The sequence below is a fragment of the Sus scrofa genome, chromosome 1, assembly GCF_054392235.1.
Source record: "Sus scrofa isolate SSC_HxYL_T2T_F1_AM1 chromosome 1, Sscrofa_HxYL_maternal_Yorkshire_Landrace_v2.0, whole genome shotgun sequence".
Taxonomy (NCBI): domain Eukaryota; kingdom Metazoa; phylum Chordata; class Mammalia; order Artiodactyla; family Suidae; genus Sus; species Sus scrofa.
The window spans coordinates 26,714,689-26,738,670 of NC_139383.1; positions in this window are offsets into that span (position 1 = coordinate 26,714,689).

Below are 23,982 nucleotides of genomic sequence, written 5' to 3' on the forward strand. Positions count from 1 at the left end.
TGACGAATTTCTGTTAACTTAAACCTTCCTGGTTCTGTGAGGATGAAGTTTTTCTCTGGATCCAAGTCCAGAAGTTTTGTTTTTTTGTGTAGTGCCTATAACTTTATTATTCGTGATATCAAAGAAAAAGTACATGCATTAACTCCGTGCTAATAAGCAAGGGGCTAAATGCATGGTCTTTTAAGCCATTATCTTTTTCTTTTTCTTTCTTTCTTTCTTTTTTTTTTTTTTTTTTTTTTTTGTCTTTTTAGGGCCAAACCCTGGGCATAAAGAAGTTCTCAGGCTAGGGGCCTACACCACAGCCATAGCAACTCGGGATCCAAACCACATCTGTGACCTACACCACAGCTCATGGCAATGCCGGATCCTTAACCCACTGAGCAAGTCCAGGGATCAAACCTGCATCCTCAGGGACCTAGTCAGGTTTGTTACCACTGAGCCACAACAGGAACTTCCAAGCCATTATCCTAATTGAATCTCCACAGCAACCCTATGGGAAAAGAGAATATTATTATCCCCATTTTACAGGTGAGAAAACTGAGGCTTAGGTTAGCTTAGATCCATTACCCCAATCCATCCAAAAATTTTACGATTCTAATTCTATCAGACTGGTCAATATTCGCTCTTTGTATATGTTTATATCCTTCTTCCTACCAAAAATGTCAGCTTTTATCAGCATTCACAGAAGTGATCTGGGTACCATATAAATCCTCTTCAGAGCGTTGTAAAAAGAGACTTTCTACTAGAGACCAGCACCTAGGATGCACCAACCAGCACTTTAGAGCTAAATCAGTACAAATGATTATGAATCCATCCACATGGACACATTTTCCTCTTTTGTCTGCAGAGATGTCATGGGACCCTTGGTCAATGCCATGCCAAAATATTCACGGTGCCTATTCCTCTGTAAACCCATCAATTAAGGAAATGAGCACTATCCAGATGGACTTGTTCTAATGAACCAGATGCTGTCTCAGGAAATCGCTGTGTCTCTCAGGGATCACCGTGTCCTTACATCACAGACCACTCTTTTACTGTATTGCCCTAGGATTTTATCTGGTATTAATATCAGTCTGATGACCTACCGTTTGCAGAGATCCAGTCAGTATGTTATATGCTTCTCTTTTCTTATTTGGTCACCTCCCTTGCTATCTGATTGCTCAGAGATCATTTTCAACAATTAAGAAGACTCTCTGTTCTCACCCTCATTTGCCTGAGCCACAGAAACCTGCCTACTTTTGATCAGCTTCATCTCTTTCACAAACTACCCATAATCTTGGGCTTCCATTGTCTGGTCCATCTCTGAACAGCCTTCACTGCAGAGAATACTAAACTTGGGCTGTTCTACTTTTTCCTCTGAAATCTGTGAACATTACCTCATTTGCCCAAGGCAGTGGTAAGATCACTTCCTTGTTCTTCTGGCTCAAATAAAACTTAAAACCCACCTTGTAATTTCCTTTCATATTTTCCTAACGTTGAGTTTGGTATCCTTTTCAAGTCTCAGCTCATTCTGGGTGGTTGTCTTCTTGACACCTTAAGCTCATAATTGTACCCTAAGTGGGGGTTTAACCCCAAACGATGAATACAAAGCTCACAAGTCATATATAAATTCCAGCATCAAGAGGAAACGTGCTATCAGTCCAATCTTTCTCCTTTTATGAGCAGGTAGACCACCTCTATGCTAAAGTCAAAATACATTACATCTCAAATCACTCTTCTCAGAACTTTCATAGTATATGAGTATCATCTTTCTTTGTTTTACGTGCAAAGAAACAGGTACCCCAAATCCTTACAGGAGCTAGACGGTGATCAGGGTCATGAGTCATTCCCGTAGATTCTGATTTTGAGTTGAAGACTTTCTGCGGCTGATTCTCAGATAAGCTATGGAAGACAATGGTTTCCAGCCCTGCTCAGTGTCTGATTGGAAAAACCATCCCTGTATCTCCCTCACTGACATAATGGGAAGGGATTACGGTCAGAGCTAACAATAGTGACCCTATTCTTTCAGAAGCCCGGAGCAACAAGAAACACTATGGCCACTGCTGTGTGTCAAAAATTCAGGAAAAGCCTACTCACCTTACTGGGAAGTGTTCTGTTCCAGAAAATGATATTAAAATTATTAACATTTCTGAATCCCTCTTATCATCAGCCAAACCCAGGGATTTTGGAATGATGACTCACTCCAGGGTCACTTTGTAGGCCAAATAATTGAAAGATCGTCCATCAACACGGAAGCCACACAAAGACTTTGGATAGCAAATTATGGCCCAGGGCAGATTTACGTCCATAGACTGTGGCTTCTGTTCTCCAAATACAAGGTTATACAGTGATGCACCAAGATCAGCAGAGTTCCTTCTAGGATGGACACATGTTAGTTTTAAGCCACACGCTCTTGGTGGCCAAATTGCCCACAGATTCTCCTCTCCCCAACTTGCTACCATCCCCACATCGCCCTCCCTCATCTGCCTACCCTATGAGATTTGGCACGTGTCACTCAGACAGTCGAACATTCCCAGTTTGTTTTCCCAGGGCATTATGTGATCACCCTGAGAAGGAGTAGCCTTCATTCAAATGACTGCCCTCCTGCTCTGGGCACCAGAATCCCATCTACTGTCCACGGGTGCAGATAGTGTCAGGGCCATGACCCTGCCTAGGCATTCTGATCTTTAGTTGAGGGATCAGGCATCTTTTTCTTATTATAAAATACCATATATATATATATTTTTTTTTTAAAGGGCCACACCCATGGCATATGGAAGTTCCCAGGCTAGGGGTTAAATCAGAGCTGCAGCACAGCCGGCCTACACCACAGCCACAGCAATGAGGAACCTGAGCCATGTCTGCGACCTACACAGCAGCTCATGGCAATGCCAGATCCTTAACCCACTGAGCAGAGCCAGGGATCGAACCCATGTCCCCATGGAGACTAGCCCGGTTCATTACCACTGTTCCACAACATGAACTCATTAAAAAATACTATATTAAAGTGCAATGTACATGCAGAAATGTGCACATGTCTAAGTATATCACTCGGCAAATGTTCAACTGACCTGATCAAGCAACAGAGATTTACTCGCACCCAGACTCTCCCTTCCTGCTTTCCCCCGAACTTCCGCCTCCCCCAACAAAGACCAGAACCCTGCTGACCTTTCCCAGCATAAATTGTTTTCGAACTTTATATAAATGGACTCATACAGCCTGCCTGCTCCTATATCTTGCTTCTTTTTCCAACAACATGTGTCAGATTCAGTCATGCTGCTGTGTGTAGTTGGAAATTGTTTATTCTCATTGCTGGATCATATTCCATTAGGTGAATATTCCTGATTTCTTTATTCCTGCAATGGTTGGTGCGCATTGAATAGTTCCCAGAGTGGGGCTATCACAAACAGTGCTGCTATAAATACTCTGGGCTCTGGGTGATCCTAGGTACCCATTTCTGCTGCGTAAATATCCAGGAATAGAATTGCTAGGTTGGTAGGGTAGCATATGTTCAATGTTAATAAACAAAGGGTATTTTTAACAAATACTCCTAGCTCCTTTTTTATTTCCTCTGTTTTTCTCTCCTCCTCTTCTTCCTCATTTTTTTTTCTTTTTAGGGCCGCACCCATGTCATATGGAGGTTCCCAGGCTAGGGGCTGAATTGGAGCTACAACTGCCAGCCTATGCCACAGCCACAGCAAAGCCAGATCCGAGCCGCCTCTGCAACCTACACCACAGCTCATGGCAACACCGGATCCTTAACCTCGTGATCAAGTCCAGGGATCAAACTGCATCCCTCACGGACATTATGTTGGGTTCTTAACCCACTGAGCCACCACGGGAACTCTTACTTTCTTCTTTAAGCTTCCGTTTAACAAGATAAAACCCATGTGTGCTGGCCTCACAGCCCGTGTTCACAGTCCAAATGCAGGCTCGCCACTGCTCTTAATAGTCCACAGCATGGCAGAAACCAGGAAGTTTCAAAATCTGGGTTTACTATGAATTCAGGGATGGCTGAAGGGAAAGTACACAGAGCATAACTCCCAGTGTTACTATGAGCTGTGGCTTCTCTGAGAGCCTGACCAGCCCAGGCTTGTCCTCAGAGCCCCTTACAGAATGGCCTTCCTGCCTGACTCCCCCAGGGCCTGGGGAGCCTGTCTTCCAGAGTCCAGGCTGCCTCCATGTCCTGAACACTCCGCATCCTGCCAACAGCCCCTGCACATCCATGGCTGATCTGGATCTGTGCAGAGGAGACTTCTGCTGACGCACATATATATGGCTCAGCCTCCAGAGCCCTTGACTTTGAACCTTCCATCCTCCCCTTCGCTGCAAAGTGGCCTTGAGCAAGTCCCTCAAAAACCACTGTTGTCGCTAAAATTAGATTATGGTAATTAATCTGTAAAATTCGATTAAAGGTAATCCTCACTTCACAGGATACATTTGAAGATCATATGAGACATGCATGTAATGTGCTTAAAACCCAGCCTGGCAGGCAGCTGGCACAGAGACGCGGGCTCGAATTACGCTAGGATCAGGAAGTTCATTTCCCAAAGGCACCTGCCTTCAGGGTAGGGATCCTCCCAATTTGCCACCACCCCCACCCACCACGGGTGTAAAGTGACTTCATATTCGTGCTGTGTGGGATTCTGAGAGAAGAAAGCAGGAAATGGAGAGTCTGCCCCAGAAGTACGTTTAGCTCAGGCAGAAGTGGATGATAACTTTTAAATGGTAACTCGTTTTTAGGTTTAAAAAAAATGGTTGGGTGCAGTTCCAGGCAGGACACCTGATTACAAATTCAGGGGAGGAGAAAGAGAGGACCGAGGGGTAGGGGGGACCTAAGAATAGCTTAATAGCTACAAAGGGATCTGATGAACGGAGCCTGGGCCAAGGGGACAGCCTGGTAGAAGCCAAACTAAAGGGACAAGGGGGGATTTGGTGGCCTGATTTAGCCAGGGCCACAGTGCTTACTAGCTAAGTGTTCTTGAACTTTGCCTATTCATATCTGTGGAATAAAGATAATCTTATCTTCCTGAGAGAATTGCTTTGTGGCTTAGGATTAAGATGAATAAATTGCCTAGCCTAGCAAACATAAAGACCTTATAAACGACACATTATTATTTGGAATCACACACACACAGTATTCCCCTAATGGGAAAGGAAAATAGCTCTGTGGGAATCTCATCCAGTGATGTTTCTAGCAGAACATAAATGGTCCTTTTAATGGCTCAAGGTTAAGACCAAGTACATGGGGTTTCTCTAGAAGGCCATAACACAGTGGCAAAAATGATCCCTGACCCCCTCTGAGGGCTGGCTGCTGTTACTGTTACCGATCTGGGTTCTTGGCCTCCCTTCATCAACAGAAATTGTAAGAGGCTGGACAGGAAAATTCAAGCAAGACTCTCTTGGGGCTCCTGCTATAACAGGGGGGTGGGGAGGGAAGGGGAAGAACAAATAACAGGTTCCCTTGCTTCCTGGCAGGGGCGGGTCCAGGGACCAAGCCAGAGGGGTGGCTTAGGTGGTCTGCCCACCCCTTAGGTGGCGCTGGGTCCAGGGCCCATGCACAGTCCCCTGCTTTTGCTCTCAGCTCTTCAGAAGTAGCAATTGGGGTTTTAGATTTTTTTGTATCTTCTGGCCTGTAATTTGCCCCAATGGTGCATGTACGCAATTAATTTTAGTCCCTTATAGTTTCTTCGGATTTTGTTGCTCAAGGAGATGTTTGTCCAGGTGCAAGCATTGCAGCTACCACAGCAAGGGTCCCAGGTCCCAGGTCCCAGCCTGTCTCATTATCAAAGACCACCCCCCCTTTTCTGCTTTGTTTCTCTTGACTCCTGAACTCAGATTACTGAGATTGTTGAAATGACCCCCTCTTGACAATCTCTAATCCAGAACCCCCTCCCCTTCCTGGACACCTCCTTATTAGAATGACCCAGCTCTCTTTCAGAGATGCTCCATGGGTTCTTTGGAGTGTATTCTTTGCAGCAGCAAGCAAAACAATCCCAACTCCTCATCCTTCTCCACCTCCCCCTTCTCCTTCCTGTAAGGGCTCCTGGCTATCTTTAGATGGTGAGCTTTAAGGAGAAGGAGGAGGAGGAGGAGGGAGGGAGAGGGGAAAGGAAGAGAGGGGAGGAGACTTTGAGAAAGAGAAAAGGATGTGTTTACTTTTAAATCCTTCTGGTTCTTCACAGCCCGGTGACCTTCCTTGGGGTCTCACACAGTCACTGCTATGTCACTGTACTTTACCAATAATAAGACAATCATACAGCAGTTACTATGTGCCAGGCAATGATCCAAGCCCTTTGCATGTATTAGCTCATGCGACCGTCACAAGGACCCCATGAAATAAAGGGATGCTCTAATACCATCTTACAGTGGATGAGAGGGAGTCTCAGAAAGGCTAGGTATCTTGCCCAGGTTCAGGGTGGTGGATGGGGCTGTGCCCTCCCAACCTCACACTCTGGCCTCACCACCTGCTGAAGAGGGCACGTCCCTGTCAGCTCAGCACTGAGACTGCCAGCGGGGCTCAAATTCAAACCGGAACGGTTTCCACTAGTGCTCATTCAGCCATGTGTGGTGATGTAATTTCCATTAATGTACATGTTCTAAAAAACTCTTGCCAGGAATTCCAGGAAAAAAAAAATATATCTATATCTATATATAGTCTTTTTAGGGCCACACCTGTGGGATAGGGACGTTCCCAGGCTAGGGGTCGAATCAGAGCTGCAGCTGTGGGGCTACACCACAGCCACAGCAACTTGAGACCAGAGCCGCATCCACAGCCTATGCCACAGTTCTTAATCCATTGAGCCACAATGGGAACTCCTCCAGGAATCTCGGAAGGAAGAATGACCCCATATTCTTTCCTTCTTTCTCCTCCTCCTTACCCCCCCTTCCCTCTTTTCCTCCTCCTCCTGCTTTTCCTCCTTCTCTTTTTCCCACTTCCTCTCTCTTCCCCCCTGTTTCTTTCTGTCTTCTTTCTGGAGATGGCAAAAGGGATTGTATAGATTTTCCCGCTTTACCCCAGAGATAATGGCCAACACGTTTAAGCATTTGCTATGTGCCAGCCACCATGCTGCAAGCTTGGCGGGGATCAACTCACTTGATCCTCACAACAGCCCCTTTTGTGGTAAACACTACACTAGCCTCACTTTGCAAATGAGGAAGCAGAAGGGGCTCAGTTCCTTGTCCTGCACTAATGAGGTGACCAGGGAGGGACTGGAACTAAGGACCGATCCCCATTCATGATCTCAGAGCCCTCACTCATCACCACCACGCTTTACTCTGAAACTCAGCCAGGACGAGCGAGAGCTCTCTCTTTCAGAAGTTCTTTTTTTCTTTTTGATCTTTTTAGGAATGCACCTGCAAATGGAAGTTCTCAGGCCAGGGGTCGAATCAGAGCAGCAGCTGCTGGCCTGCAGCAGAGCCACAGCAATGCGAGGATCTGAACTGGGTCTGCGAACTACAGCTCGCGGCAACGCTGGATCCTCAAACCACTGAGAGAGGCCAGGGATCGAACCCACATCCCCATGGATACTAGTGGGGTTCATTACCACTAAGCCACGACAGGAACTCCTTTCAGAAACTCTTTATTGGCCTCTGTGCTGCATTACCAACTACTGACCCATCCCATATCCAGAGATGTATCAGTCACATCCACACCAGAAGATGCTATCTTTTCAATATCATCTTTTGAAAAATACTATATGGCAAAATCTTCTTTTAGAAACCTTATGTTTTAATAATGGAATCCTCCAAAATAAATATAGATGTCGATCTATTGAAAAGGAAATATGTCCATAATACATATTGTTAAGTGAACAAAGTAGCTTTCGAAAAAGTGTGTATGCTATGGTATTGTATTTGTAAGAAACAAAATAAAACTATGTAAATATGTATGTAATATATATTTATAATTCTGGGAGGACATACACCTTAACACTAATGGTGCTTTCTCTGATTTGTGGAATTAGGAATGATTAGGAATTACCTTTTGTTTTCTTTATCTTCTGTTGCTGTTTTATACCTTTGTAAACGGAGAATAAAAAGCAGTTTCCATTGGAGTTCCCACTGTGGCACAGTGGGTTAAGAATCTGACTGCAGTGGCTTAGGTTGCTGCAGAGGCACGGTTTGATCACCAGCCTGATACAGTGAGTTAAGAATCTGGCATTGCCTCAGCTGTGGTATAGGTCACAGCTCCTGCTTGGATTCAATCCCTAAACCAGGAACTTCCAAATGCTGCAGGCACATCCATTAAAAAAAAAAAAAAAAAGCAGTTTCCGCATGGAAACAAAGTACATGTAAGGAAATTAATTAGATGGATTAGATGGAGAAATGTCATATTACTAAAGACAAAACATTTTTGCAAACTTTTTCTCATTTAAATTGAATGGAAAAACCTACATAAGCATATGTTTATATACATACATAGGGTGTGTGTGTGTGTGTGTGTGTGTGTGTGTGACGAACAGTTGCCTGGCAGATATATGAAAGCTCTGAAAAGGACTCTACAGATCTATGTTAAAACAGCATTATCAAAAAGACTGGTAGTGAGTATATCCGAGAAAAGCGTGTTTCTTACCCTTAAGGGGCCAGGGCTCCGTTGTCCCCGAGAGCAGGTGTAATTCTGTTGTGTGATGCCCCCCATTCTCTAGTTGACCCACCATCATGGCACCTTCCACTACCGAGACCTACTTACAGCCCCTTTTCCTACTCCCCCATCTTTGTGACACTGTCTCCATAAATACCCACTCGCCCCTGGAAAAGAGAAGAATGTTGATTTAAATTTGAGCCCCAGGTATCTTACTTTTCAATTATTGGTCATCCCTAGTGGAAACTGCATGGTTTCGACCCACAGCTGGCCACAGAACTAAGTACCAAAGTCATAAATTTCAGATGGTTCTCTGTATCCTAGACTTCAGGTTAATTGAGACCAGTAATTCCCACATTTTAGAGTGCCCAAAATGCACCTATGGATCTCTGCAAATTCTGTCTGTGATGGGTCCTGAGGTTTTGCATTTTAATCAGATCCCAAGTGAGGCTGATGTTCTTGATTTGACAACTGCATTTGGGGCAGCAAATATCTAGACTCCAACGGGAATCAAAAGTACTTGGTGAGGAGTTCCCATTATGGCTCAGTGGGTTAAGAACCCATCATGGTATCTGTGAGGATGCGGGTTTAATCCCTGGCCTCACTCAGTGTGTTAAGGATTCAGCCTTGTCACAAGCTACCAGGTAGGTTACAAATGCAGCTCCAATTCGATCCTTAGCCTGGGAACTTTCATATGTCTCAGGTGCTGCTCTAAAAAGAAAGAAAACAAAACAAACAATAAAACACGTAAACCACTTGCTGGGTATCCAGCCTTTCAAAGATGCCATTGCAACTCAAATTTACAACACAGTCTCTCTTATGTGTTGTGGATATTAAGAGAAACAAGGCGTGTGGGAAATGGGAAACTTAGACAAGAGTTCATTTATTTATTTATGTAATTATATATTTTTGCTTTTTAGGACCTCATCCATGGCATATGGCAGTTTCCAGGCTAGGGGTTGAATTGAAGCTGTAGCTGCCAGCCTATACCACAGCCACAACTTGGGATCTGAGTCACATCTGCGATATACACCAGAGCTCACTGCAACGCCAGATCCTTAACCCACTGAGCAGGGCCAGGGATCGAACCCACATTCTCAGGGATACTAGTCAGGTTCATTACCACTGAGCCACAATAGGAATTCCCGAGAAGGGTTTATTTGCAAAGGGAGATTTTCAAGGACCTGGGGGAAGGGACCTGAGCAGTAGTAGAGTGAAAAGGCAGGTATTTAAGAGCAGCAGAGTTGTTACAGCCCTGGAGCCCAAAGGGAGAAGATGAGGGAGGGGCTTCCCAGAACCGAGAGTTGTGCAGTCAGAGGTCTTGAGAGAAGTGGGGACTTCTGTGGAGAGACAGAGTCAGCCTGGGGTGACCTTGAGAGACAAAGAGCTAGGAGAGTGAATCCTGGCCTCCTCCCTTTTCCTCCAGTCTCTCTCCAGCTTCCCTCTTCCTGTGGACCATTGACGGGGTCCTTGTCGGTTGGCACGTGGCACAGAGAGCCAGGTGGGGAAAAGTGAGGGGAGATCCAGGGAGGCAAATGAAGATGCCCCATTAGCACAGAGGGTCTCGTGGGAAACATTGCTTGTGGTGGCAGGGTTCCCAAGCCGAGTTCATGGAAGGGAGGCCAATCTGCTACTGTTAATTTTGTCAGATAGCGGTCACAAGGGAGCTGGTGATTTTTCAGAATTTAAAAGTCAATTATTGGCTAAGTCTGTATCAGCAGAGTGAAGCAGAGAAAAGTAGAGTAATTCCTAAGAAACCAAAAGATTAACTCCCCTCCAGATTTGACTTTTTCTTCAACAATTTGTGTGTGTGTAGCATAAATCAGACAAATGCCAATGAAACACAGACTCTTAAGCCAGCACAATGGTGGTTTGAATCCTGACCGCAACTTACTAGTAGTCTGACCCTTAAGTAAGATTCTTAACTTTTCTGAGCTGCAGGGTCCTCGCCTATAAGATAAAATGATAAAGCAAGTTTATTTCGGTGAGGCCATAATGCGATATAAAGTATATGAAGTTCCTCTATATGGACATAACTGATGCACCATCAATAGTAGTTTTAGGATTTTATTTCAAAGATGCAAAACATATTTAAGGATTTTAAACTATCATCAGATTGAATATTATTCCTATACTTAAAAAAATATAATTCAAGGGTTAAAAGGATTCTCTAGGTTTTACACTAAATCTCCCGCCTTTGCTAAGATTATATCAAAACTCCTCAGGAAAATAAGAGTCATCTTGTACATTATTCTAAGAGGCTATAGGGAAGGAAACAGAATATCTTCTACATTCATATATTTCTACATAGTTCATAATTTTTAGGTCAAGCCTCTTTCATGGAATTTCATTTCACTTGATACTGTAACATCCAGTCTCTCATTAAAAGTATCTTTTTAATCTAGAAATAATCATCATAGTTCATATGAGTGTAACATCTTAGAGTTTTCCACAAGCCTTCACATGCAATAATTTCATTTGGTCTTTACATTGTCCCTGGTGAAGAAGGCATGGTAGGTATTTCTAGAGCCCTATCTGGACAAAGGAATTAAAATTGAAAGTTGAAATGATTTGTCCCTGGACATTGATCCTCTAAGTAACGGTGACAGAGCTGGGGAATAACTTCACACAACTTGCTAGCAAACCAACAACTTCCATCAAAGATACTTAAGTGAGGTGTTCCCGTAGTGGCGCAGTGGTTAACGAATCCAACCACGAACCATGAGGTTGTGGGTCCGGGCCCTGCCCTTGCTCCGTGGGTTAACGATCCAGCGTTGCCGTGAGCTGTGGTGTAGGTTGCAGAAATGCCTCGGATCCCGAGTTGCTGTGGCTCTGGCGTAGGCTGGTGGCTACAGCTCTGATTAGACCCCTAGCCTGGGAACCTCCATATGCCGCGGAAGTCGCCCAAAGAAATAGCAAAAAGACAAAAAAAAAAAAAAAAAAAAAAAGATACTTAAGTGAAGCTGGAAACTGAATGAGAAATCTAACTAAAGGTCAGAACTGGGAGTTCTCATTGTGGCTCAGCAGAAATGAATCTGACTAGTATTCATGAGGATGCAGGTTCGATCCCTGGCCTTGCTCAGTGGGTTAAGGATCAGGCATTGCCGTGATCTGTGGTGTAGGTCGCAGATGTGGCTCTGATCCAGTGTTGCTGTGGCTGTGGTGTAGGCCAGCAGCTGCACTGATTGGATCCCTAGCCTGGGAACTTCCATATGCTGAGGGCACGGCCATAAAAAGCAAAACAAAAAGAAAAAGTCAGAACCACTTTGTACTCAAGGTACGATGGACAACAAGCTTTACACAGAAAGGCAGACAATTTTGATTCACTATGGAAAGTAGTGCTTTTGAAAGTTGAACTGATGAAATTATTAGCATTGGGAGGATTTGCTTCCCATTCACCGGTCATTCATTCACTGCTTGCTGGATTTGCATATTTTGCTGCAAAGCAGAGTAAATTTTAAAAATCTGCCCAGTCACCAGAAGAGGGCAGTATCCGCTAACAAAACAGAAGCCATGCTTATCGGGGGCAGGACTGCCCTTCTCAGGCCGGCTAGTCTGTCTCATATTCCAATGTTTGCACCAACACAAACAAAAAAGTCAGCATATGGGAGAAGAATGTGAAAGAGAATGTGTGTGTGTGTGTATGTCCATTATATATAAATGTGGAGATATATATATATATAATTGATTCCCTTTGCTATACAGCTGAAACTAACACGACATTGTAAAACAACAATACTTTTTAACATTAATACAATAACACCAAAGGAAGGAAGAAAGGAAAGGAAAAAAACTTCATTACTAAATGAAGACAACATGAAAGAACAGGAAGAAAATATTTTGAAACACTGTGAAGGCTCTGATCTAAATATTACACTAAACAAGACAAAAATCCCTACCCTGGAGGAGAGGAGAGGAATTAAGAAAGCGAGTTCTGCTCCAGCTAGCTGTGTCCTTTGTGACCTGTTTACCTGTTAGTAAAATAAATCCTTGGGATCAGATGGCCATGGAAGGACCCATCTGGTGGCCAAATCCTCCAGCTCTTCATTGGCAAGAGTCCAGTACAAGGGCAAATTTAAACAACCAGGATGAAAGAAAATGGCAAAAATGCCAGTGTGTTCCATGAAGACCTAAGGAAGCTACATACATATGAACAGGGCTTTTCTCTTGTTCATTCAGATGGTAGGCATATACATTTTCATTAATTATTCTCTCAAGGGTCAGCAGGAAAAATATGCAGAATAAGAAAAATGTTATGGTAACACTTCTATAGTTGGAGTACTTTCTAACCCTGTAGACCCCATGTCCAACTCTGTTCACTTCCCCGGGGTTTACCGAGCACCTCTATCCTCAGTAAGTGAAGCCTCCCTGTGCTCAGTGTGTGAATACCTACCTGTGGGAGGTAAAAGTGGTGGGAGTAAGTAGCACTGAAATGTCCAAATGTGGAAACAATCTTTTGCAAGTGATGTAATAATAGGAAGACATAAAGTGCCCAGAAGAGAAGGGCACTGCTTCCAGCTTGGGGAATCAAAGAGTTGCAGGTGTTAGAGATACACCTTGTCCAGTTTTGATGGTGGCAGAGGTGGGATGGCGATATGATAGGTGTGAAGGGAATTTCAGGCAGAGGAAACACAGACGCGGAGGTGGGGAATGGGGCATGGGGGGCAGAGTTTCTTTCCAATGCAGGATCCCAAGGCATAAGGTGGTGGCAGGATGGAGAAAGGGTGGTGTGTGGGAAGAAAAGGCTGGAAAGGACTAAACAGGAGAGAGGAAGGGGGCCACGCTAAAAGGTCTGTCCTCTATGGCCTTAGTTTGCATACGCCACTCTAGTCAAAAGATGGGGAGTGTCTTCCGTAAATCAAAGGAAGGCAGAAACATTACAGAGCACCTACGCTTAGATCTTATGTGTATGTATGTTTATGTGTATTTTTTTTTTATTTTTGTCTTTTTAGGACCATACCTGTGGCATATGGAGGTGCCCAGACTAGGGCTCTAATAGGAGCTACAGCTGCTGGCCTAAGCCAGAGCCACAGCAACTTGGGATCCAAGCCGCATCTGCAACCTACACTGCAGTTCACGGCAACACTGGATCCTCAACCCACTGAGCGAGGCCAGGGATCAAACCCACAACCTCGTGGTTCCTAGTCAGATTCATTTCTGCTGCACCGAGATGGGAACACCATATGTGTATTTTTTAGACTTTACTTTTTTAGAGCAAGTTTTGGTTCACAGCAAAATTGAGGGGAAGGTACAGAGATTTTCCTTATATCCTCATATCCTCCTGTCCCCCACACGTATACTCTTTCCCACTATCGACAACCCCCGTCAGAGTGTACATGTCTTGCCACTGATGAATCTACATTGACACATTATCACCCAGAGTCCATAGGGTTTATCTTAGGGTTCACTCTTGGTGTACATTCTAAAGGTTTGGACAAATACATAATGGTGTGTATTCATCATTATGTATCATGCAGAAATTTTCACTGTCCTAAAAATCCTCCATATTCTGCCTATGTGTCTCTCCCTGTCCCCACCCCCTGGCTTCTACTGATCTCTTCCCTGTCCCCATAATTTTACCTTTTCCAGAATGTCATATTATTTGGGTTCGTGCAGTATGTGACCATTTCAGGTTGGCTTCTTTCATGAAGTAATATGAATTTAAGATTCTTCTATGCCTTTTCATGGCTTGGTGGCTCATTTCTTTTTAGTGCTGAATAATATTCCATTATCTGGATGTACATTGTCCACTGCAGGACATCTTGGCTGTTTCCAAGTTTTGGCAATTATCAGTAAAGCTGCTCTAAGCTCTGTGTGCAGGTTTCAGTGACATACGTGTATGTTTTATGTACGGTCTGACGGCATGGCCAGGTGGCTGCTTTTGTAGGTTCACGGCTACCGTGTCTCTGATGAAGATGACGAGTATGCTCGCGATCAATGTCTAAACCAGGTACAACTCAGCTGATCAGATTATCAGCAATATAGGAACCAGGCGAGTAGGCAGACAAGAGGCAGCCTTCTCCTGCGAGAGACATTCATTAGGGGACAGTGGCATCAGTGAGACAGTCAGCCATGAGCAGCAGCAGCAATGCAAGGAAAGACTGCCTTCAGACACTGTGTGCAAATCAGATTCTTCCACTGACATATGTGTGTTCTGGTCTATCAATGTTTATTTCAGAAATATTAGGTTATTTTGAATGATAAGACATTTTCCCTTAAAAATAAGCTTCTTTGTATCTTTCACATGATACATAGGCAAGATTATTTGGTTTGGGACTCACATAAATATTGCCTGGAAAACATGAGGAAATCAACATTTTGTCTACATCTGGGTGGCGCTAATGCATTTTAGCTGAAGGATCATCTGGGAATTTAAGCAGAACATTTGGAGGTATCCATGGTTATACATAACATGGAAAATGCATTTTAAAATTCTGTATTTATTCCTCTCACTCTTTGAATGTGTTGCTAGGCCAGCAGGTCTTAATAATTTTGATGACTGACTCTTTTTGAAAATCCTACCAAAGCTGAGAAAACTGTTTACAACTGAGAATGCAGATGACAGAAAAACAGAAATATCTTCATTCCTTTTCAGGAATTTATCAACCCTAAAACTCAATAGACCCAGGGTCAGGGTCCTTGCCTCACACTTTTAGAAAAGAGGAAGCCACTGTATCTTCTTTTCCTAAAATGTCTCCTCCCCTAGTTACATGTCTTCTTTCATTTCTGTGCTTGGACAGTGGTTGTTTCCTGGCCAGGCGATGACTTGGAAGCCCCAAATGTGGTTTTATTTAGCATTCTGGGGAAATCCTGTAGCCTGGGATTCCATATTCTGACTAATCCAAGACGGTGTTGGGAAAGATTTCTGAAAGCCTTTTTCCTTTATAGAAAAAAACAAGATTCTTTTGGTAATGAAAATGTGCAAATTTCATTTTGTCTTTTATCTCCTGATGTTTATAAGGCCCTGAGAAGAATGAACCCAGCCTACTTCACACTCAAGTGATGTAATGAAGTAACAGCCTTATTTAGGTTTTAAACAAGAAGCCCCTTACCCTGTGTTCCTAAAGCATGATGGCAAATTTTATAAATGTCTTAGATCTACTCATCGGGGTTGCTTCACAGAAGGCTTCCCTTGACCGCTAGCACACACTGCTCAAAGTTCACACTGTGCACGTGTACCAGGGGCACTGCTAAGAATAACACATTAAACCCACTTAATCTTCCCAACAAATATAGAAATGTTATTTTGCCTATTTTAGAGATAAGGAAACTGAAGCATAGGTTGTTGAGCTGCTCATAATGGTACAGCCAGGCTTTACATTCAAGCAGCCTTTTTCTAGAGTGGGTACATTTGACCTCTGTGCTATACTACCTCTTATATACAGCTATTATTTTGAAAAGTAATAGCCTGGAAACAACCCAGGTGCCCATCAACAGACATTTAGATTAAGATGTGGTATGTATATAAAATGGAATATTACTTGGCCACAAAAATGTAATTCTGCTATTTGCAGCAACATGGATGGACCTAGAGAATCTTATGCTTAGTGAAAAAAGTCAGATGGAGAAATACAAATAGCTGTATGATATCACTTACATGTAGAATCTTAAAAATAATGAATCTTTAATCAATCATTAAAAACAAAAGAATATATATATAAAACAGAAAAAGACTCACAGACATAGAAAACAAACTTATGATCACCAAATGGGGTGGAAGGAGGACAAATAAGATAATGGGATTAACAGACACAAACTGTTATACATAAAACAGATAAGCAACAGGATTTTAAAAACTTAAATTTTTTTTAAAGCAATGGCCTGAGATAGTGCTGGAAAATTCTCTTAACTCTTCCTTTTGGGGGGATCTGCAATTCTGGCCCCAGCATTTTCCCAGCTCCTGTATCCCTTGAAGGATCTGTCTTTTCCTCTTTCTTTCCCTCCCCTCCCCTCCCCCTGTCTCCCACCCCCAGTCATGGAGCCACCACACAAATGTAATTCAGCTGTCCAGCTGTCCACTAGTTCAATTAGGCCTAATCTCTAGGTTCACAGAAAGCAGAGAACCCCAAAACAACCACGAGCAGCCTTCCTATTGGAGGTACAATGGCTGCTCAAGTTTGTTTTCCCTAAGGAAAGAAATCCGGGATTTCAACTGCTCTTTTTCCCACAACTAATAGAAGGTAGATTTTTAGGGTTTGCAAAAAGTATAGTGAAACATCCTTAAGGACCTTTTCCCCTCTCCAAAGATTTTTCAGTTTTATTTTTGTTGATGCTTATTTGTTTTGTTTTCTAGAGATGTATATTTTGTGTTTCCAATTCTCTCTCTTGGCTGGTTTTTCTATAGAAAAACTTCTGCAACTCATACCTCCAAATTTCTGATTTCTCTCTTCCTTTGGGACTAAAATGCTCACCCAAATTGGAACCTCCTCATATTAAAAGTTGCTTGAATTTCAAGACCTTGACTTTATAGAGTTAACTCGGTTATTCTTAAAACTTATTTTATATAATAGTCTAACTCAATTCAGGTGTTCTGATTGATCCATTGCTTTGACCAAGACAAGAAAAACCACAAGCATTTGAAGAAATCAATATCCCAGGCCCTTCTTCACATCTAAACCTGCAGTAGTACCTGGACTAAGACTGACTGGAAATTGTCCATGATGGTTTCTCCAGTAAGTACACCTGATGGTTAAGGAAGAGAAGAAAATAGATAAAAAATAAAATATTCCCTCCTTAATAATAATTTAATATCTTCAGTTAATTTTCAAAAGGTGGAAAATAATATTTTTTTAAATATCAATCTTCTAGATCAGTTTGAAAAAAATCTCCAGATGTGATGATAATTGTTTAATGTATATATATTTTTTTCATGTAGCATCTATGTTGAGGTTACAGTATATGAACAGATGGAATATATGGCCAGAGCCAACTAATTAACATTAAAGACAAGGGACCCATTGTCTTTCTATAACTACCATCCATCTACCTTCATTTCTGTCACCATGGTACTTTGTGGTTCAATTATTGAGTGTTGTGAATAAACAATTAAACAAAATCCACTTCATATAATGCTGCTGTTTGGTATTCTAGAAGCTATGTTTGAATATTTTCCAAATCACTGAAACCTCCTCAAAAGGATTTCATTCGTTAAGCCCACTAATAAGAGATGTGAGGCCACAGAAAATTTTGTGCAAATTGTTTAGTTTACAGAGGAGTGTAGTGAGAATTGGCATATTTTACACTGCATCATGGACATTCTTGTGGTTTCTAGTTGCAAGAGCCAACTCTAGAATGCTTCAGAAGATTGTGCCAAAGGAGCATTCAGAAAGGACATTGTTTTTATAAGCTCATGTCATGTGTAGCACACTGGGGATTTCAAAGAGCAGGCATTCTTCCCAGACTTGGAGAAGTTCCTGCTTCTTCTCAGAGCAGCTATTTCCTGGTAGAATTGGATGGAACAAAACCAGGAAGTTCTGAGCAGCATGGAAGTTCTCAAACGTGACTTGCACATTTCTCAGGGAGCCTGTGGCAGAAGAGTACTGAAAAGAGATCCAACTAAATTTACCATATGATCCAACAGTCTCACTTCTGGATATGTTTCCAGAAGAATTCAAAGTAGGCTCTTGGAGAGATATTTGCACACCCATGTTCACTGCAGTATTATTCACAAGAGCCAAGAGGTGGAAGCAACCCAAGTGTCCATGGATGGATTAAAGGATCAACACAATGTAGCACAGTCTGCCCTCTGTATTTAGGGGTTCTGCATCTGGGGATTCAGCCAAAAGTGGTGGATCATGTACTGTGCTTAAAATTGGAGGTTGGTCAAATGTTCAGATATGGAAGCTGAGGCTATGGAGGGATTTCTTTGGGACATGAACCTCCTTGGATATTGGTATTCACAGCAGGTCCGGGAATCAATCCCCCGCAGATATGAGGGACAGCTGTAATGCATACACTGGGATGACATTCAGTCTTTTAAAAGAAGGAAATCCTGTCACAGGCTGCAGCTTTGGTGTAACTTGAGCACATACACCAGTCACAAGAAGACAAACACTGTATGCGTCCACTCCTAGGCAGTATCCAAAGAAGTCAAACTCAGAAATAGAAACTAGATGGTGGTGGCCAGGAGCTCTGGGAATGGGGTGGGAGGGGGCGGGAATGGGGAGTTGTTTAATGGGTACAGTCTCAGTTTTGCAAGATGACAAAGTCATGGCGATCCACTGCACAACAATGTGAGGAACCTTCACATCACTGAGCTACACACTTAAAACGATCAGGATGGTAAATTGTGTTATGTGGTTTTTGCCACCTTAAAAAAAAATAGATGCTATTGTCTTTTCACCTTGACTTGATAGGTCTTCATGAACTCAGCACCTAGTCTGAGCAGACACTTATGAGGTAATTCTGATCAGAAAAAGCTATTTTCCAGCTAAAAATACTTGCATTCGAGTTGATCAACGTGAAAAATGACCTCAGAACCTAGAATCCAGAGCCTTCCTGGGCAGCCTGATTGGCTGGAGAGTTACCATGGACAGACTGGAAACTTCTAGGGAATCTCTGAGTTCAGATGTGGAGAGAGGCAAAAAGAGATACAAGTAAAGAAATGAATCAACAAATGAGAAAAAGTGCTTGACTTCGGGGAGGCATTTCTATGGGAAGATGTTTCTGAGAGCAGGCTTCTTTGGGGTAGTTTCCCCACAGGTCCAAAAACGGATGCACTTTTGCTTAGGAGGGACAATGCATGAATTCAGTCATGTTGTGCGAGAGGAAAGTGAAGTCAGAAATGGTGAGCGAGCGACTTACCCAAGACCTGCCAGAGAAACAATAAGAAAACTCAGTTTAGGATTCCCAGTCTCAGTGATGATTTTAGACAAAATCCTTTCTTTTTTTTTTTAATAATTTTTTTTATTTTCCCACTGTACAGCAAGGGGGTCAGGTTATCCTTACATGTATACATTACAATTACATTTTTCCCCCACCCTTTCTTCTGTTGCAACATGAGTATCTAGACAAAGTTCTCAATGCTATTCAGCAGGATCTCCTCGTAAATCTATTCTAAGTTGTGTCTGATAAGCCCAAGCTCCCCATCCCTCCCACTCCCTCCCCCTCCCATCAGGCAGCCACAAGTCTCTTCTCCAAGTCCATGATTTTCTTTTCTGAGGAGATGTTCATTTGTACTGGATATTAGATTCCAGTTATAAGTGATATCATATGGTATTTGTCTTTGTCTTTCTGGCTCATTTCACTCAGTAGGAGAGTCTCTAGTTCCATCCATGTTGCTGCAAATGGCATGATGTCATTCTTTTTTATGGCTGAGTAGTATTCCATTGTGTATATATACCACCTCTCCCGAATCCAATCATCTGTCGCTGGACATTTGGGTTGTTTCCATGTACTGGCTATTGTGAATAGTGCTGCAATGAACATGCGGGTGCACGTGTCTCTTTTAAGTAGAGTTTTGTCCGGATAGATGCCCAAGAGTGGGATTGCAAGGTCATATGGAAGTTCTATGTATAGATTTCTAAGGTATCTCCAAACTTTTCTCCATAGTGGCTGTAACAGTTTATATTCCCACCAACAGTGCAGGAGGGTTCCCTTTTCTCCACAGTCCCTCCAGCACTTGTTACAAAATCCTTTCTTGAGTGCAATATGACAGACAGCCAATATTAAACACACACACACACACACACACACACACACACACACACACACACACACACACACACACCCCTCACAGAACTAGGGCTGTTCTGGTTGAAATGAAAGCAAGGGTGATAGGAGGATGGTGGCTGTCACTTTCCTTCTCCACACCCATCCCTGAGCCAAAGATATGCCTGTGGACGTCCAGGACTCTGTGGGCTATAGTTTAAATTCCACTCATCATACTATCCTTTTCACTTTATACTTCCCCTCCAGCATTTACTGACTACTTTGTCATTGTTTTATATTTATGCACAGGAAGGAAGTTCATAATAGTAACGATCCCATACAGTTTGAATATTTATTATGCACTGGCTTGCTTGCTAAGTGTTTTGCAGTCATTATTTCATTTAATCTACCCCAGGAAGTTATTGTCGCATCCCATTTTGGAGGGAAGAGAAACTTAAGTCTACATAACTTAAAAAAGCTTGCTTAGGCCAACACCTGGTAGATGGCAGAATGGGGATTCAAATCAGCAATGACCAAAGGCCTGGGCTTGCAATTAAAGTGGCAATCTGGATTGGGATTGATTCATCTTTGGTTGAGATTCTTTTTGTTTACAGGCATTTTTTTTTTCTTTTCATTTTGGTCTTTTTTTGTCTTTTTATGGCTGAACCTGTGGCATGTGCAAGTTCCCAAGTTAGCGGTCAAATCAGAGCTATAGCTGCCAGCCTACAGCGCAGCCTCAGCAGAACCTGAGCTGCGTCTGCAACCTACTTCAAGGCAACGCTGAATCATTAACCCACTGAGCGAGGCCAGGGATTGTACCTGCATCCTCATGGATACTAGTTGGGTTTGTTACCACTGAGCCACGGCAGGAACTCCTTATGGGCGTTTTTTAAAACTGCAAACTTCTCTAGGAGGGATTAATGGCTATCAATTATTTACATGCGAATCTGAACTCATTTTTCTCTGATTGCTTTACTCTTAGCTCTTCACTGTAGCTGAGAGGAACTTGGCGTAGTGACAAAGACATTCGTTGGAGTCAAACTGTTGGGCTTTGAGAATCTGCGGAGTCCTGGGCAAGCTATCTAACTCCTCTGTGTCTCAGTTTTTTCACTGGTAGAATGGACATTGTAATAAAACTCATCACATAGATATGTTGTGTGGATTAGATGAGTTGACTTATGTAAAGTATTTAGACATGCTTGGTGCATAGAATGCACTAAATATTTCTTTTTTCTTTTTATAGCTGCATGCTCGGCAAATGGATATTCCTGGGCTAGGGATCAAATTGGAGCTGCAGCTACTGGCCTACACCCAGCCATAACAATGTGGGATCTGAGCTATATTTTCGACCTACACCACAGCTCATGGCAACACCGGATCTTTAGCCCACTGAGTGAGGCCAGGGATTGAACCCACATCCTCATGGACACTATGTCGAGTTCTTAACCCACTGAGCCACCATGGGAACTCCTAAATAAATATTAACTATTATTATGAACTTCAGTGAAGGAAAATGTATTAAATTTGTTTTGATTGTCATTGTCTTTTGGAAAGGAGGGAAGTTAAATTTTCTGCGTGGTTTGGGTTGCTAGCTTGGGCGCCCAGGGCAGTTGTATTGGGAGGATCTGAGCATTTGGCAGAGGCTTTTACCCTGGCTGAAGAGCGATACAGGCAAGGGCATTAAAGAGCACATTTCAAAAATGTGCTTCAGGAGTTCCCATCGTGGTGCAGCGGAGGTGAGTCCAATTGGGAACCGTGGGGTTGCGGATTCAATCCCTGGCCTTGCTCAGTGGGTTAAGGATCGGGTGTTGCCGTGAGCTGTGGTGTAGCTTGCAGACATGGCTCAGATCTGGCATTGCTGTGGCTCTGGCATGGGCTGGCGGCTCTGATTGGACCCCTAGCCTGGGAACCTCCATGTGCCACGGGTTCGGCCCTGAAAGGACAAAAAAGACCAAAAAAAAAAAAAAAAAAAAAAAGTGCTTCAGATCTGCTGTCTCTGGGTCAGGGTAATAGAATCTTTGTTTCTTTCACTTCTCTCTTGTATCTCTTGTCTTCAGGTCTGGACTCAAGTTTGAGCTATAGATAAGCTGTACTATCTGTTAGGAAGGATTTTCTGAGCAGGCATGAGACTCTGGTGCTAACACAAATGAGAACATATTACCTCAACTCAAAACTTACTTTCCAATGAACAACTAGGTGTTTGGTCAGCTTTTCCCATCCAATTCTCAGGGCTCAGTCTCCAAAAAGAAAAGCTAAGGACACACAGAACAGAGGTCACTCACTGCCTGGAAGAAAGCACGGAAGCTCAGCCCTGAAGCAGGTGAGAAACCAAAGTTTCCTTCCCTTATAGGTTAAGAAGTTGACCTAAGCAGAGACTTTGGTTAAGGAATACGCTTCTGAGAGCGTTTCCAGGTTACCTCTCTGGATGGATGCTCCTAATGGAGGCAGAATCCAGTTTTTTTTTTTTTTTTTTTCTTCCACTTTGCCAGATGATTTAGAACTGACTGTCCTTTATAACTAAATTCTGGTTAAGTATATAATCTTAATCAGCAAACCTGTTCTCAGATCACTAATTAAACATGAGCGGAAAATAAAAGACACAAAGATATATCATCTATAAGTTGATTTAAATTAATTTAACTTCTATAGGGATAAAGCTCCATGTGCCACTGGGGAAAGTCCTCTCAGAGGGCACAGGGGTCAGTTACAGATTTGCCCTCCCGCCCTTCCCCGCTGAACCTCTGCCCTGTCAGAGGAGACTACATTTCCCAGGCTCCCTTGCTGCTCTCTTTGGGCCATTGGGCCAGTGAGCGTCCCTGGTGGAGGACTGGAGGCACTAAAGGCACTGAAAGAAACTGGGTGCTTCCCAAGTCGTCTCTGAAGCCATGCTGCCCTGTGGCTCCAGTTCCCTCTGCCTAGCTCCTGCCACGGTGGTCCCAGCTCCTGGCAGGAGTCCTCATCCTTGTCCTAAACTCCTGCCAAACAGCCCTAGCTCATCACTTCCAGCAATTACACTTCCTCAATTGTAGAAGCAGCTTGCTGCTATCGCGAAGCTCTGGGTTACGACCAAGCTCGCATCTGGCTCCTCATCTCTCCCAATGTAACCAGTTTCCTGTATCTAACCCCTCAGTGTGAAAGAGCTACATGGGTTTCTGTTTTTGCCTTCCTTTTATTCTGGCATGTATCTAACTACTTCAGAGAGGAAGAGCTTTGGTCATTCTTTAGAGACAAGGAAGAGGAAGCACCATTTCCACTTACTATTTTTACCTTGTCTAGGACATATTATTTCTTCATTTTTGTCTCTCATAATAGATAGTTTTATGGAGCAAACAGTGACTCAGCAAATATTTCTTTTGTTTGTTTGCTTTTTTTTTTTTTAAGGGCCACATGTGCAGCATATGGAAGTTCCCAGGCTAGGGGTCCAACTGGAGTTGTTGCCACCAGCCTATGCCACAGCCACAGCAACGTGGGATCAGAGCTGCATCTGCGCCCTACACCAATAATTTCATAGCAACGCTGGATTCTTAACCCACTGAGCGGGACCAGGGATCGAACCTGCATCCTCAGGGATACTAGTCAGGTTCATTACCCTTGAGCCAGAATGGGCTCCTATGAATCAGCAAATATTTCTTAATACTTCCTTCCTTTCTTTCTACTAGGAGAGTTATGCTTAGCTCATTTCCATAACACACAAGTGCAGTTCATCCTAATAAAGGCAGCTGAAGCCTGAACTTTCTAGACTCTGGGTCTTTTCTTAGGCTTTTAAGATG